General features: G+C 33.8%; 1 long non-coding RNA gene across 18 annotated transcripts in view; it reads left to right on the top strand.

Moving 5' to 3' along the window:
• LOC149134999 (uncharacterized) overlaps positions 1-15,000 on the top strand; it is a 139,780-nt gene that overhangs the window by 89,147 nt on the left and 35,633 nt on the right. For 8 of the 18 annotated variants that reach the window (XR_016242204.1, XR_016242209.1, XR_016242195.1 and 5 more), the window contains 3 exons: positions 7,666-8,001; positions 8,212-8,291; positions 11,557-11,670. This is a non-coding gene — a long non-coding RNA (uncharacterized LOC149134999). Of the gene's footprint in view, positions 1-7,665; positions 8,018-8,211; positions 8,292-9,394; positions 9,483-11,556; positions 11,671-15,000 lie in introns of those variants that run through there. The other 10 variants (XR_016242207.1, XR_016242196.1, XR_016242205.1 and 7 more) reach the window with 4 other exon arrangements.

Below are 15,000 nucleotides of genomic sequence, written 5' to 3'. Positions count from 1 at the left end.
GAAGACTGGTGGGAATATTATCTTCATGGACTTCAAGGGCTAGGTTGTTATTTTGTTAGATAATTTAGGAGTTAGTCATAGGTTTACTTATTGAATTTATTTTCCGATACTATTTTTGCAAATAAGGTAAATGTGTTTCTTTGTTGTAGTTTAATTAATACTGTTAGTGTTTAATCCTTCCTAGAATATAGAATGGATGAATGTGGTGATATGTAAGGTATGTTTGTACGGAAACAATACTTATTTTAGTGTTGCTGACACCACCGGGCTGAATGGTACTGCGCAGGTGTCGAAACCATACTGATATCTGTGGGGCTGCTGATGATGAGAGTATGCTGGATCGTGGGCATGGCTGTTATTGTATGTGCGGAATAGTTTATAACACATCCATTTGATATGTGTGTGTGCGTGCGTATAAAACCTATGTAATAGATGTATAAACAGGACTAATTCAGCTATTGCTGCGTATATTGAGATGAAAAAAACCGACGAGAAGCCTTAATCCATTTTTAAACCTTAGTGAGTTGTCATCCGAGGTCTTCAGCCATTTGACTAATCCCAGAGGAATGCACAGCCTATCTATTTTTATACTCAACAATATTTGTTGCAGCAGAGGACTGAAGCTAATAATTTCTATTACTGTTAACACTTTGTATATTTGTGTGTCCTTGTGTTTTTGTTTTCTCCAACACTTCGCTCGATGACCGGTTTCGTTTTGCTCTGTAAGAGTAAATTGGCGGTTCAGCCAATGTACCCGACAGAGTAAGTACAAAACTTGGGACTACAAAAAAAAAAAAAAAAGCAAAAAGAAGGTAAAAATAAAACATGAGCTGATTTATGCGATTATACATTTCTGAGATGAGGAATTTTATATTATGTATTAACCGTAGTTCAATCCCAAGCAAGGCACTGAAATAAATCACAATCACCCAAAGAAAGCAGGGGTATAAACAACCAAAACGTAGTGAAAGCAACAACCAAGATGAGGACACCACTCAGACTACTACATAATTAAAATTTTCTCATCTCAGAAATAAGGAATTGCATTATCCATTTTGTAAGGGTGCGACATAATGTATCGATGGCGGTTTATAAGCCTTTTAAATTTTATCCTGACACTGACTACGGGCATAGCGTTGTGGATAAAGGCACTAGTTAATCTAGTGCACATACTTAGAGGTTCTGCGTTCAATCTAAGGCAAGACACTAAAGGGAATAACAAGACACCTTACGAAGGCTGGATCATACATGGGCGAAAAACATAGTCAAAGCAGCAAACATGATGAAGACACCATAATAAGAGTTGGTTTGTTCGACGAAAATCTTCAAAAACGTGCCCTAGCGTGGTTGCAGTCAAATGATTGAAACAAGTAAAAGTTACGTACATGAATTTATTTGTTGGTGTGTACGTGTGTGTTAGAAAAGTAATATGCATTGATGATGGTGGTGGTGGTGTTGATGATGATGAAAATGATAATAATCGTAATGATAGACAAGATGATCTTGATGATGATGATGATGATAATGATGATGATGACGACGACGACGACGATGATGATGATGATGATGATGCTAATGAGTTACGGCTAAGTCTCATGTCTAGTTTACTGCCATACACGAGGTCCATTTCGAACATAACATATTATTGTGTATGTGCGTGTGTGTGTGTGCGTGTGTGCGTGTGTGTGCGTGTGTGTGTGTGCTCGCGCGTATAAGTAAGTAAATCAGAAAATCTTTAAATATCGCCTGAGAAGGGAATTTGCCAATGCTTATATATTTATTTGGACCAACTAACCTCGACCCACGAGCTAATGGTTTTGTAAATATTTGCAATTGTCCTTCATTTCGCTCGCATTTGAAAACTGCACCTCATTTCTTATCACATCCATTGATATTTCCTTTAGTACAGTATAGAATTAAATTAAACCAATACATAGGCAATTAAATTGCTTTAATTTTTTAGTCATGTGGTCTGGCCACGCGCACGTTCTTTTCCAGGATCTTCGGGATAGTTATACTCAAAGTGTATAAATCTATTCATGTACAAGTGTGATGTAGTATAGAAAGACAACAGGTGACGCTGTTACTAGGAGAGGTTGGGAAGGTGAAAGATGAGAGTGAAGTATTGGATCTGAATAAAACAGGAAAACACAATAGGAGTTAAAAACACTTAGGAACAGGGGACACGATAGAAGTAAAAAACACTTATGAACAACACAAGGAAAAAGGAAGCAGGAACAATAAAGAAAATGAAGAATAAAACGAAAAACTGAAGAAAAAAGAGACAGTGTGAAAGGGTGAGATTTTAGTAGATTATATAAACTTCAAACAACTTTTTAGAAAACCCCGAGAAAGAAGTTTTTGCGACAATGCAAAATATACGAAAAAGTTTCAAAAATTCCCAAAATTCTCAGACGATTCCCCACGAATCTCGAAACATTTTCTTCCTGTTGTCTTTCTATATAAGACGATAACTATGTTGCTTGAGATACACTAGTACGTTGGTGCAAAAGAGAATACCAACAAAAGACAAACTAGATTATGAAAAAAGAACTAATATTATAAAAGGAACATTTTAAAATTGAATAGTTAATTTAAACGGAAGTTTCCAATATGGTTCAATGAAAAAGATTATAGAAAATATTGTTGATAAGATTCTGGGATATTCCATGAATTCCAACCAGCATGGTTAATCCACCGCTTGGCAATGATCTAACGAATACCGATTATTAAACGAGAAATTTGGTCATAAAATATACTGGCCACCCCCAAATTTCCAAGATGTGGGATGACTTTCAAATAAGCGTACAAATATATTTTCACATATGCAATGTGCAAGATATCATATTATTTGAAAGTCACCCCACATTTGGGAAATTTGGGGGTTCAGTAAATTTTATGCCAAAATTTCTCGTTCAATAATGGGAATTCATTAGATTATTGCAAAGCGGTGGATTAACCATATACATCACTCTCTCTCCTCTCTCTCTCTCTTCCTCTCACTTTCTCTCTCACCATATATATATATATATATATATATAATGTAATCAGTATGGAGGCACGCATGCACATATACTACGATTACATATATATACAAACACATGCCTGCACGCACCTATCAGGAAAACGCATATTTTTTTCATTACAACGGCTGACAATGTATATATTTGCTACTCCATTCATCACTCATTTCACACCATAAATATATAATTCATATGTATACAAACACACACAGACGCACCGTTTCATAACACGCATCCCCAAAAACATATATATGTATATATACACAGATATCTATGTATTTGTGTATGCATATTTATGTAGGTTATTAGTGTTTGTCACTATTTAATTTCAGGCAACACCCAATGACAAATAAGAATATATTTTTAAGTAACATAAAACTGACTTCCGTTCTCCAAGATTCTGATAATTCTGAAGTAAAAACCCACTTACTAGTTACCCTAAGGATTACTTTGGATTTTACATTTATATATATATATATAAACATGCATATATATATATATATATATATATATATATATATATATATATATATATATATATATATATATATATATATATATATATATATATATATATATATATACATGTATATATATGTATGTATGTATGTATGCGTATATATATATATGTATATGTATACATATATACATATATATATATTTATATATATATATATATATATATATATATATATATATTATGTGCATATACATGTGCACGCACACTGCCATATATGTATATACATGGATGTATATATACATTCATATATATATAAATATATACATATATAAATACATATATATACATACATATATGTGTGTATGTGTATATATATATATATATATATATATATATATATACCAATCTATATACATATACATATATACATATATATATAATTATATATATATATATATATATATATATATATATAAACATATATAAACATATATAAACATATATATATATATATATATATATATATATGAATTCGATTCCCGGCAGCACATTGTGTTCTTGAGCAAGACAATTTATTTCATGTTGTTCCAATCAACTTAGCTGGCAAAAGTGGGTTATACCGTTAATTCAAAGGGCCAGATATATCATATTCTCTGTGATGCTGAATGACCCGGAACCATGTAGCTGAAAAGCAAGCTTCTTACCACGACAACCACTCCTAATTGTTGTGATTGGTGAAGATTAAGACTGTATTTTGTGTGAGGATTTTCGTAATTGTTATGAAAATTAATGGCTTTGACAGTGGTGATAATCCGTAGGGTTATGATGAGAGGAAAACTAATGTTAAAGTTAGTAATAACAATTTAGTAAAGATTACTATGTCACATGTAATGATGATGTTAATGGTGATGGCGTTTATAATGGTATTCAGATGGATAGTATCAGTGATGGCTGTGAATAGAGGTCATATATGCGTTATGTAAATGATGATGATGATGATGATGATGACGATGATCATGATGATGCGAGTGGCGGTGGTGATAGTAATGATGATGATGGTGGTGGTGGTGGTGGTGGTGGTGGTGGTGGTGGTGGTGGTAGTAGCGTTAGCGGCAGTGTGAGTGTTAATGAGGATGAGGATGCTGATGATGACGATGAAAAGGATGATATCGAACACGACGACTGCGACGAATGACGACGGCGATGGAGACGAAGATGAAGTTGACGACGACGTCGGTGAAAGCCACCACCACCACCACCACCACCACCACCATGGTGATGATGCTGATAATGATGATGACGATTACGGTGATAAGGATATTGATGCGTATGATGATCATTATGGCAAAATTACGCAATAAGGAAAAAAAATGACAAGATGGTGGGTTAAACATTAGGGAATGTAATGTTATAATCATCAATGCTATTATCGTTCTCGCCATTTTTATTAATCTTGTTGGTGGTATTAGTGTTTCCAATGTTGTTGTCATTGTCATTGTTGTAGTTGTTGTTATTGTTGTTGTTTTTGTTGATATTTCTGTTGTTATTTTTGCTGTATGTTCGTTGACAAATGTCCAGTTTTTTTTTTCTTGTTCTCCATAATATGTCTCTTGCAATTTATTTACATTCGTGTAATTAAGACATTAATAATGGGGAGAGAAGACAAAAACTGAAAGATTAGATATCTCTGGACTTAATTTACAAAATTCCAGACCACTGTACTCCACCGACACTATTGGATCGAACCAACGAACAATACTCAACGCTCGAATCACACCCGGCCAATGTAATCTCTTCTTTCTTTCTCTTCTATTCTTTTATTTTTTCTTTTCTTCTTTCATTTATTCCTTCTTTGTTTCCCTCACTATCTCTCTTTCTCTTTATACATAGTTAAGAAGCATGCTTTGCAACCACGTAGTATTGGGTTCAGTCCCACTGCGAACCACCTCCTGCAAGTGCCTTCCACTATAGCCCGGGCCGAAGAGCCAATGCCTGGTGAACGAATTTCGTACACAGAACAACCATCCCAAGCCAACACACACACACTCACACACACACACACACACACACACACTCTCTCTCTTTCTCTCTGTCTCTCTCTCTGTCTCTCTGTCTCTCTCTCTGTCTCTCTGTCTCTCTCTCTCTCTCTCTCACACACACACACACATATATATATATATACATAGAGAGAAAGAGATAGATTGAAATATGTATAGGTTATATGTATATGTATGTGTATGTGTGTGTGTGTGTAGAGAGAGAAAGAGAATGAGAAAAGAGAGAAAGATAAGCATATATATATATATATATATATATATATACAGGTGGAGAACTGATCCTAAATCTGCTCGGTGACCCAATATTAAACAACAAAACATATGACGTGTGTATGTGTCTGTGTGTTTTTCAGTGTGATCTCATTACGCACGAAACCCTAACTTATTAAGGGCGATAAGGTGGATGGAATTGATATCAATTCATTAATCTAAATGATATTATTGATACGGTTAAACATGAAAGTCTGTCATATATTGTATTACAATATAAAACTTCGATGCATATAATTCTCCATCGCCATTTGTGAGTCGAAATGGGGTGGACGCATCGAAGGAGAGATTTGCGTTTATAGTATTATTATTATTATTATTATTATTATTATTATTATTATTATTATTATTATTATTATTATTATTATTATTATTATTATTGAGTGAGAGTACATGCAAAGTGACACTGAGGTAAAATATACGAAGCCCAGTATACCCATCACGACTATCCGTCTGATATGGGTACACCTGACACCTGCATCACAACCATATGTGCGCGACATGGTGATCTCATATCAAGATAAACAGCGCATGACCTTGCAGGTGGGACCCAGATAGAATTTTCTTCTATCCCGCTCAAAAGGTCTCTGAATAAGGGTTGTTTAAGGATGTTGAACCAAAACCTATGTTTCCAAAGGTGAATTATACAAACCTCAAAGAATTCCTCTCAACACATGGCTATGATGTTCCTCCCGTGAGATCCAGCCACCAAGGGACATTCTCAACTGGTTACGGTACTGAGTAGAATATTTCCTTAGCTCATCTTTAATACCACATTATCATTATAATTATTATTATTATTATTATTATTATTATTATTATTATTATTATTATTATTTTTATTATTATTATTATTATTATTATTATTATTATTATTATTATTATTATTATTATTATTATTATTGTTCAGTAGTTTTATTTTTATAACGTGTTTTCACTTCACTACCGAGCGCAGCTCTGTGCGCCTTGGGTATGTGCTGTGGTTTGCTGTGGTGCTCTTATGTTTACTGTATTGAAAGTGTTTTGCGTAGAATGTGTGCAGTACCCAGTAGTGCAATTTTCTGTATGTTATATATATTTGTAAGTCCTGGTATTTTTGTTATGTATTTGTCTGAATATTTTTTTATTATACCTATGGCACCTACTATGATAGGAATTGTTTCTGTTTTTAGATTCCACATTCGAGTTATCTCTATTTCCAGGTCTTTGTATTTTGAAAGTTTTTCCATTTCTTTTAGAGAAACGTTGTCATCTGCTGGTATTGATACATCAATTAGAAAGCATTTTTTTTCTTCATGATCTTTGACAACTATATCTGGTCTATTTGCCTTAATTTCTCTATCTGTGTGTATTGGTATATCCCAGAGTATGGTTATTATTATTATTATTATTATTATTATTATTAATATTATTATTATATTTGTGTATGTGAGTATATTTATGTATATATATATACATATATATATATATATATATATATATATATATATATATATATATATATATATATATATATATATATATATATATATATATATATATATATATTTATATATATATATATATATATATATATATATATATATATATATATATATATATTTATATATATATATATATATATATATATATATATATATATATATATATATATATATATATATATAAATATATATACACACATATATATATCTATACATATATATATATATATATATATATATATATATATATATATATATATATATATATATATGTATGTATGTATATATATATATATATATATATATATATATGTATGCATATTATTAAAAATGAACTTTAATCTTGTTTTCATGCTTGGAATGTTACACAGCCAAACCAGCACATAATGGGGAAATAGTTTGGAAGTACAACGGAATAAAATAAGATTCGCGTAAATCGGACTACTGGTTCTTGAAAAATGAGGAGTTTTGCTTGTGTAAATACCCAAAGTGTGGCATAATGGGAAAATACTACGAAAATTACTTCACCCTGAAAGGGAAGAAACTCAAACCTTTCGACTATGATGGGTTACTTTAACTGAGTTACTTTAACTTGCCAACGAAAAAATACGAGTTGCTTTTACAGTAAATGTTTCTGTTTTCGATTTTGTTAAACACAATATTTTAATCATTTAGAAATATCTCTAAGTGAATGTGATTTCAAAAATGTAAGTTGTTTTTACAGTAAGTATTTATATTTTAGCTTTCTTTAAACAGATAACAATATTTTTTAAAATTATTTTCAAGTCAATACCATTGAAATAATGTTTTTCCATAGACTTTTTAGAGTGCAGTTCTATATTTAAGAGATAAGGAATTGTGTGCATTATTTACATTATTTACATTCGACAGATATTTGTCATCTTATTTGTTATTAGCACAAAGTTTCGGCTGATATACCCTGCAGCCTTCTTCAGGTGTCTTGGGGAAATTTCGAACCTGGATTCTCCTTCATAAGGTATTTTTCGAGGATATTATTATTATTATTATTATTATTCAGTAGTTTTATTTTTATAACGTGCTTTCACTTCACTACCGAGCGCAGCTCTGTGCGCCTTGGGTATGTGCTGTGGTTTGCTGTGGTGCTCTTATGTTTACTGTATTGAAAGTGTTTTGCGTAGAATGTGTGCAGTACCCAGTAGTGCAATTTTCTGTATGTTATATATATTTGTAAGTCCTGCTATTTTTGTTATGTATTTGTCTGAATATTTTTTTATTATACCTAAGGCACCTACTATGATAGGAATTGTTTCTGTTTTTAGATTCCACATTCGAGTTATCTCCATTTCCAGGTCTTTGTATTTTGAAAGTTTTTCCATTTCTTTTAGAGAAACGTTGTCATCTGCTGGTATTGATACATCAATTAGAAAGCATTTTTTTTCTTCATGATCTTTGACAACTATATCTGGTCTATTTGCCTTAATTTCTCTATCTGTGTGTATTGGCATATCCCAGAGTATGGTTATTATTATTATTATTATTATTATTATTATTATTATTATTATTATTATTATTATTATTGTTGTTGTTGTCGTCGTTCAGGTCACTGCTTGGAATTGAACTCGGAATCTTGGGGTTAGAAGTCCACGCTCTTAACTACTACGCCGGGCATATACCGTAGTTTTTAAGAGTGCATTCAACGTATCTCGCGTCCAAAGATTTACGTGAAGATTTACATGAAGATTCCCTCATCTTGTTAGATGATAATCGTCTAACATCAGTAAGATATCTGTACATCATCGGATGTAAAAACTTGTACAACACTTTTGTCTCTCTCTCGGTCTCCATATTAGGTTACGGAGGCACGTATAACAAGATGACTGATATTATTTTGACTGTAATTTTCCACTACTGTATCTTTATCCTAGAAGGATTGCCTTTCCTACAGCTTCGTCAAACATAACGGGATCCTCCTCTATTGAGAGAAACCTATTTAACCAATAAACTACCTAAAATTCGTTGGGTCACCAATAGTTCAAGGTACCCAAAAAAACCGCGTATCTCGGGAATTCGTGGTCCGATTTATGCGAAACTTCTGTTATTCCGTGTGTATTCATATTTCAATGGTGCACAACGTTTCGGCTGATATACCCTCCAGCCTTCTTCAGGTGTCTTGGGGAAATTTCGAACCTGGATTCTCCTTCATAAGGTATTTTTCGAGGATATTATTATTATTATTATTATTATTCAGTAGTTTTATTTTTATAACGTGCTTTCACTTCACTACCGAGCGCAGCTCTGTGCGCCTTGGGTATGTGCTGTGGTTTGCTGTGGTGCTCTTATGTTTACTGTATTGAAAGTGTTTTGCGTAGAATGTGTGCAGTACCCAGTAGTGCAATTTTCTGTATGTTATATATATTTGTAAGTCCTGCTATTTTTGTTATGTATTTGTCTGAATATTTTTTTATTATACCTAAGGCACCTACTATGATAGGAATTGTTTCTGTTTTTAGATTCCACATTCGAGTTATCTCCATTTCCAGGTCTTTGTATTTTGAAAGTTTTTCCATTTCTTTTAGAGAAACGTTGTCATCTGCTGGTATTGATACATCAATTAGAAAGCATTTTTTTTCTTCATGATCTTTGACAACTATATCTGGTCTATTTGCCTTAATTTCTCTATCTGTGTGTATTGGCATATCCCAGAGTATGGTTATTATTATTATTATTATTATTATTATTATTATTATTATTATTATTATTGTTGTTGTTGTCGTCGTTCAGGTCACTGCTTGGAATTGAACTCGGAATCTTGGGGTTAGAAGTCCACGCTCTTAACTACTACGCCGGGCATATACCGTAGTTTTTAAGAGTGCATTCAACGTATCTCGCGTCCAAAGATTTGGCTGCTATTTCTATCACGTCCTGCTACAACGTAACCGCTAATTGCGACAAAGGACCCAAAACAGCTGTTACGTGGTAGCAGGATGTGCAAGAAATAACAGCCAAATATTTCCTTTTCTCGGGAAATATGATTTCAATATCACATTCGTAGGGACGGGTGTGCGAATAGAAGGATCGATGAGTCTGAATAAAACAAGGGCTGAGTGTCTGAGGGAACAGAAGGAAACAGACAGAAGCAGGAAAGACCAGGTATCAGACGCTCGGAAGTTTGAGCGTCTGGCGAAACAGGGAGAGAGACAAAAGCAGGAGACGTCATGAATCGGATGCTGACATGTATACAAACGGATTAAAGCAAGTTTCACGTAAATCGTGTCACGGCTTACCGAGATACGCGTTCTTTTTTGGTGGGGGGTACCTTAATAAATAGCCAAAGCGGTGTATAATGGGGGAAAATACTTTGAAAGTAGGGCACCATTGAAATATGAATACACACGGAATAACAGAAGTTTCGCATAAATCGGACCACGAATTCCCGAGATACGCGGTTTTTTTGGGTACCTTGAACTATTGGTGACCCAACGAATTTTAGGTAGTTTATTGGTTAAATAGGTTTCTCTCAATAGAGGAGGATCCCGTTATGTTTGACGAAGCTGTAGGAAAGGCAATCCTTCTAGGATAAAGATACAGTAGTGGAAAATTACAGTCAAAATAATATCAGTCATCTTGTTATACGTGCCTCCATAACCTAATATGGAGACCGAGAGAGAGACAAAAGTGTTGTACAAGTTTTTACATCCGATGATGTACAGATATCTTACTGATGTTAGACGATTATCATCTAACAAGATGAGGGAATCTTCATGTGAGCGTATGTGTGTGTATGTGTGTGTGTATACGTATGTGTGTGCGTGTGTGCGTGCGCGGCTGTATTGCATATGAATGTGTAAGTATATACAAACGCACCCACAGAAAAAAAAACCCAGACAAAATGATTGATAAATATCAATATATGTTTGCTTATAATTATGTGCGTTTGAGTGTGCATGTGTAAGTGGGTTTCTCTATGTGTGAATAAATGAAAATACTCAAAATATATACAAAACTAATATTGCAAGAAGGCTTATGAACATTTTTCTTGGAGAAAATATGTCATAAAAATACTGGAGGGCGTTGTGAGCGGACAAATATATCACCCTATCAAACATAAGGTGCAACATATGCGGGTCGGTGTGAGCAAGATTTTTGATAATATATACAATACTGATTGCTAGTATAATAACTGTTGTTATTGTTATTTTTGTTGCAGTGTTGTAGTCATTAAAAGACGCTATTTCTTCTATTTGTTAAATTATATAATTACAATTTTTATATATTTAAAGGCGACGAATTCGGAGCAAGGAGAAAGAGAAGTACAATTCCTCAAGTAAACTGAAGTGGGGTAAAAAAAAAAAATGAAAAACTTGGAAAGACAGTCTAAGGATATAGATAGAAAAGTAATAATAATAATAATAATAATAATAATAATAATAATAATAATAATAATAATAATAATAATAATAATAATAATAACAACAACAATAATAACAATAATATCATCAGGGGTACACACACACACACACACATATATATATATATAGTTGTGTATATATATATATATGTATATATATATGTATGTATATATATATATATATATATATATATATATATATATATATATATATATATATATATATATGTATATAGATCTATATCTATATCTATCTATCTATCTATCTATCTATCAATCTCTCTCTCTATCTCTCTCTCTCTCTATCTCTCTCTCTCTCTCTATCTCTCTCTCTCTCTCTCTCTATGTATATATATATATATATATATGTATATATGTATGTATATATATATGTATATATATATATATATGCGATATGAAATATCGCACCATAGGGGTTGATTGCGAATGCTAGGCAGCTATGTTGATACTAACTTACGTGTTATTTTCCTATTAATATTTTATCAAATTTATTTATGTCTCTTGCTGAAAGTTCCAGCATAATTTCCACACCAATTGTGTGACACCTCGTGTGAAATTATACTTCATATGGGGTTAAATGATATAGATCTCGCCTGAATTCATACCTCATACACTCATCATGACATGGTTTCAGAAACACACAAACATGACTGAGCATATATATATATATATATGTATGTATGTATGTATGTATGTATGTATGTATATATGTATATATATATAAATGTATGCGTTTCTGTACATATTCATCTATATACATATACACATATATACATACATACATACATACATATATATATATATATATATATATATATATATATATATATATATATATATATATATATATATATATATATATATATATATATATATATGCATATACGTACGTAGTTATGAAGGTATGTGCATGTATGCGTGTGTATGTACGTGTGTTAATGGTGAGACAATTATATACACCGAATTCATTGCAAGCCAATGAAAGTATAAATGTTGATACCCATTCATACTTATTTACATACAAATAAAAGAGGCATATACTCTTCCATAGAGATACAGATACACGCGCATACATTCGCAAATGCACACATACATATATATGGGCGTCTGACTGTTTATGTATGAATTTATTTAAATATATACACAGACCTAAGCACACAAACGCGCACACATACATACATATACATATATAATATTTATATGTATATATATATGTGTATGTATATACATACACTCACACACATACACACGCACTCACACATACATATACATATATATGTATATATACACATCGGTACCTCCGGTTTTGTATGTCTGTATGTTTGTGCATGAATATATGTATCTGTGCAAGCACATGCATGAAATACCACATTGTCTGTTAATGTGTTACGTTATTAATTCTTCTATTATACGTCGCTTAAACATTTTGAATTGAGAGGACAATTTCACACAAAGCATCTGTAATCCACCCGTACAGTGAAAACAAACACAGATACACATGCTCACATTCTTACACACTCAAACACACTTCCACACACGCAAACACATAGAATTTTTGATGCACAGGCCAGGTTAGGAGATAAAAGGCATTCACATAAACATAAGAACTAAATAATAGCTATAGATAAAGATAATGAGCCACTATGTAACAAGCTACTTCTTCTCCTTCTACAGCATGAAATTCTCCTTCTTTGTTACTGAGTCCTGCTCAACGTAAATACCCAACACTTTAACTTTCTTATGACGCACTCATGATTTTAAATTTCATTTGGCATCTCGGTAAAGCAAGTGTCACTTCCGTTAGTAATCTACCCCCACACTGCCACCTTCAGCGTCACAGCCACGGCTGACGCCACCACAGTCATTATTACCACCGCCATCACACTCAACCACCATGACTACCACTTCAACCACCACTACCACCGCTACCACCTACTACCATTACCATTACCCCTACCTCTGCTACCATTACTACCATCTCCACTCCAGTTCTCCACCATCACCACCTCCTCTTCCTCCACCTACTACTACTACTACTACTACTACTACTACTACTACTACTACTACTACTACTACTACCCCCATCACCCCAACACAAAGAGTACCACCACCTCCACGAACAACGCCTCCTCTGCTGCCTCACAACCACAGTCTCTCCGATTCCCCACTAACTTAGCAACCAGCATCATTCCTCCAAATCGTCATCACCGCCAGTATGACTCTTACCAGGAGCAGTAGTACTGTCTCTATCACCTCAACCACCTCCTAAAAGCATAACTACGGCGGGAGTACTAGTGTCACTGCCATACCTCAACTAGAAGGTGACTACAACGAGCACCACCAACGCCACTACCACCACCACCACCAAGAAAAACCACAACAGTAACGACAACACGACTATCATTACTTCCACTTCAAATATTTCTGCCACTGTCACTACGACTACCACCTTCACCATTCTCCCATACCGGACTAACAACTGCACCACTATCAGCATCGACATCACCATGACGGCCATCGCCACCAGCACCATCATCATCTTATTCCTTCTCATCCTACTTCTCCTCCTCATCATCAACTTGGTTATCATGATCATCAACTTCATCCGCCTTCTTTTCTCTGTTATCCTCACTCTTGCTCCACGGCTTCCTCCTCCTCTTCTTCCTCCTCCTCTTCTTCCTCCTCCTCCTCCTCCTCCTCCTCCTCCTCATCATCATCATCATCATCATCATTGTTGTCGTTGTAATCATTATCATCATCATCTTAATCTTATTCTCCTCCTCATCCACATCATCATCATCATCATCATCATCATCATAATTATTATCATCATCATTTTCGTCCTCCTCCTCCTTCTACTCACTACCCTCATTCGTACTCCTCCTACTCCTAATCATCATCATCATCATCATCATCATCATCATCCCCGATGCCATGAGTTTTATTACGACTACCATTATCATAATCACCAGTAGCACTATCTTCTATCACCATCGCTATCTTCCCAATGCCCACCACTATAGCAATCTCCGTTTCCACCATCTTCGCAGTTATAAAAAAAAAAATTCCGTGACTTCCACCACCATCACCATCACCATCACGTTCATTATCTCTATAACAAACTCTGCCACTATTGTCACTGTCACCACCACCATCACCAGCATCATCATCACTATCATCACTTATGTAACACAAACTCCACTACCACTAAGACCATTTTAAAAACGACACAACCAACGCCACTATCATCATCCTTATCAACAGAGTAACATTCACCACCATTACAACCATCACT

Source organism: Octopus bimaculoides, chromosome 6, assembly GCF_046866305.1.
Source record: "Octopus bimaculoides isolate indiv1 chromosome 6, ASM4686630v1, whole genome shotgun sequence".
Lineage (NCBI taxonomy): Eukaryota > Metazoa > Mollusca > Cephalopoda > Octopoda > Octopodidae > Octopus > Octopus bimaculoides.
The sequence above is the reverse complement of the archived record's forward strand: the minus strand, read 5'-3'. Positions and strand labels throughout refer to the sequence as shown.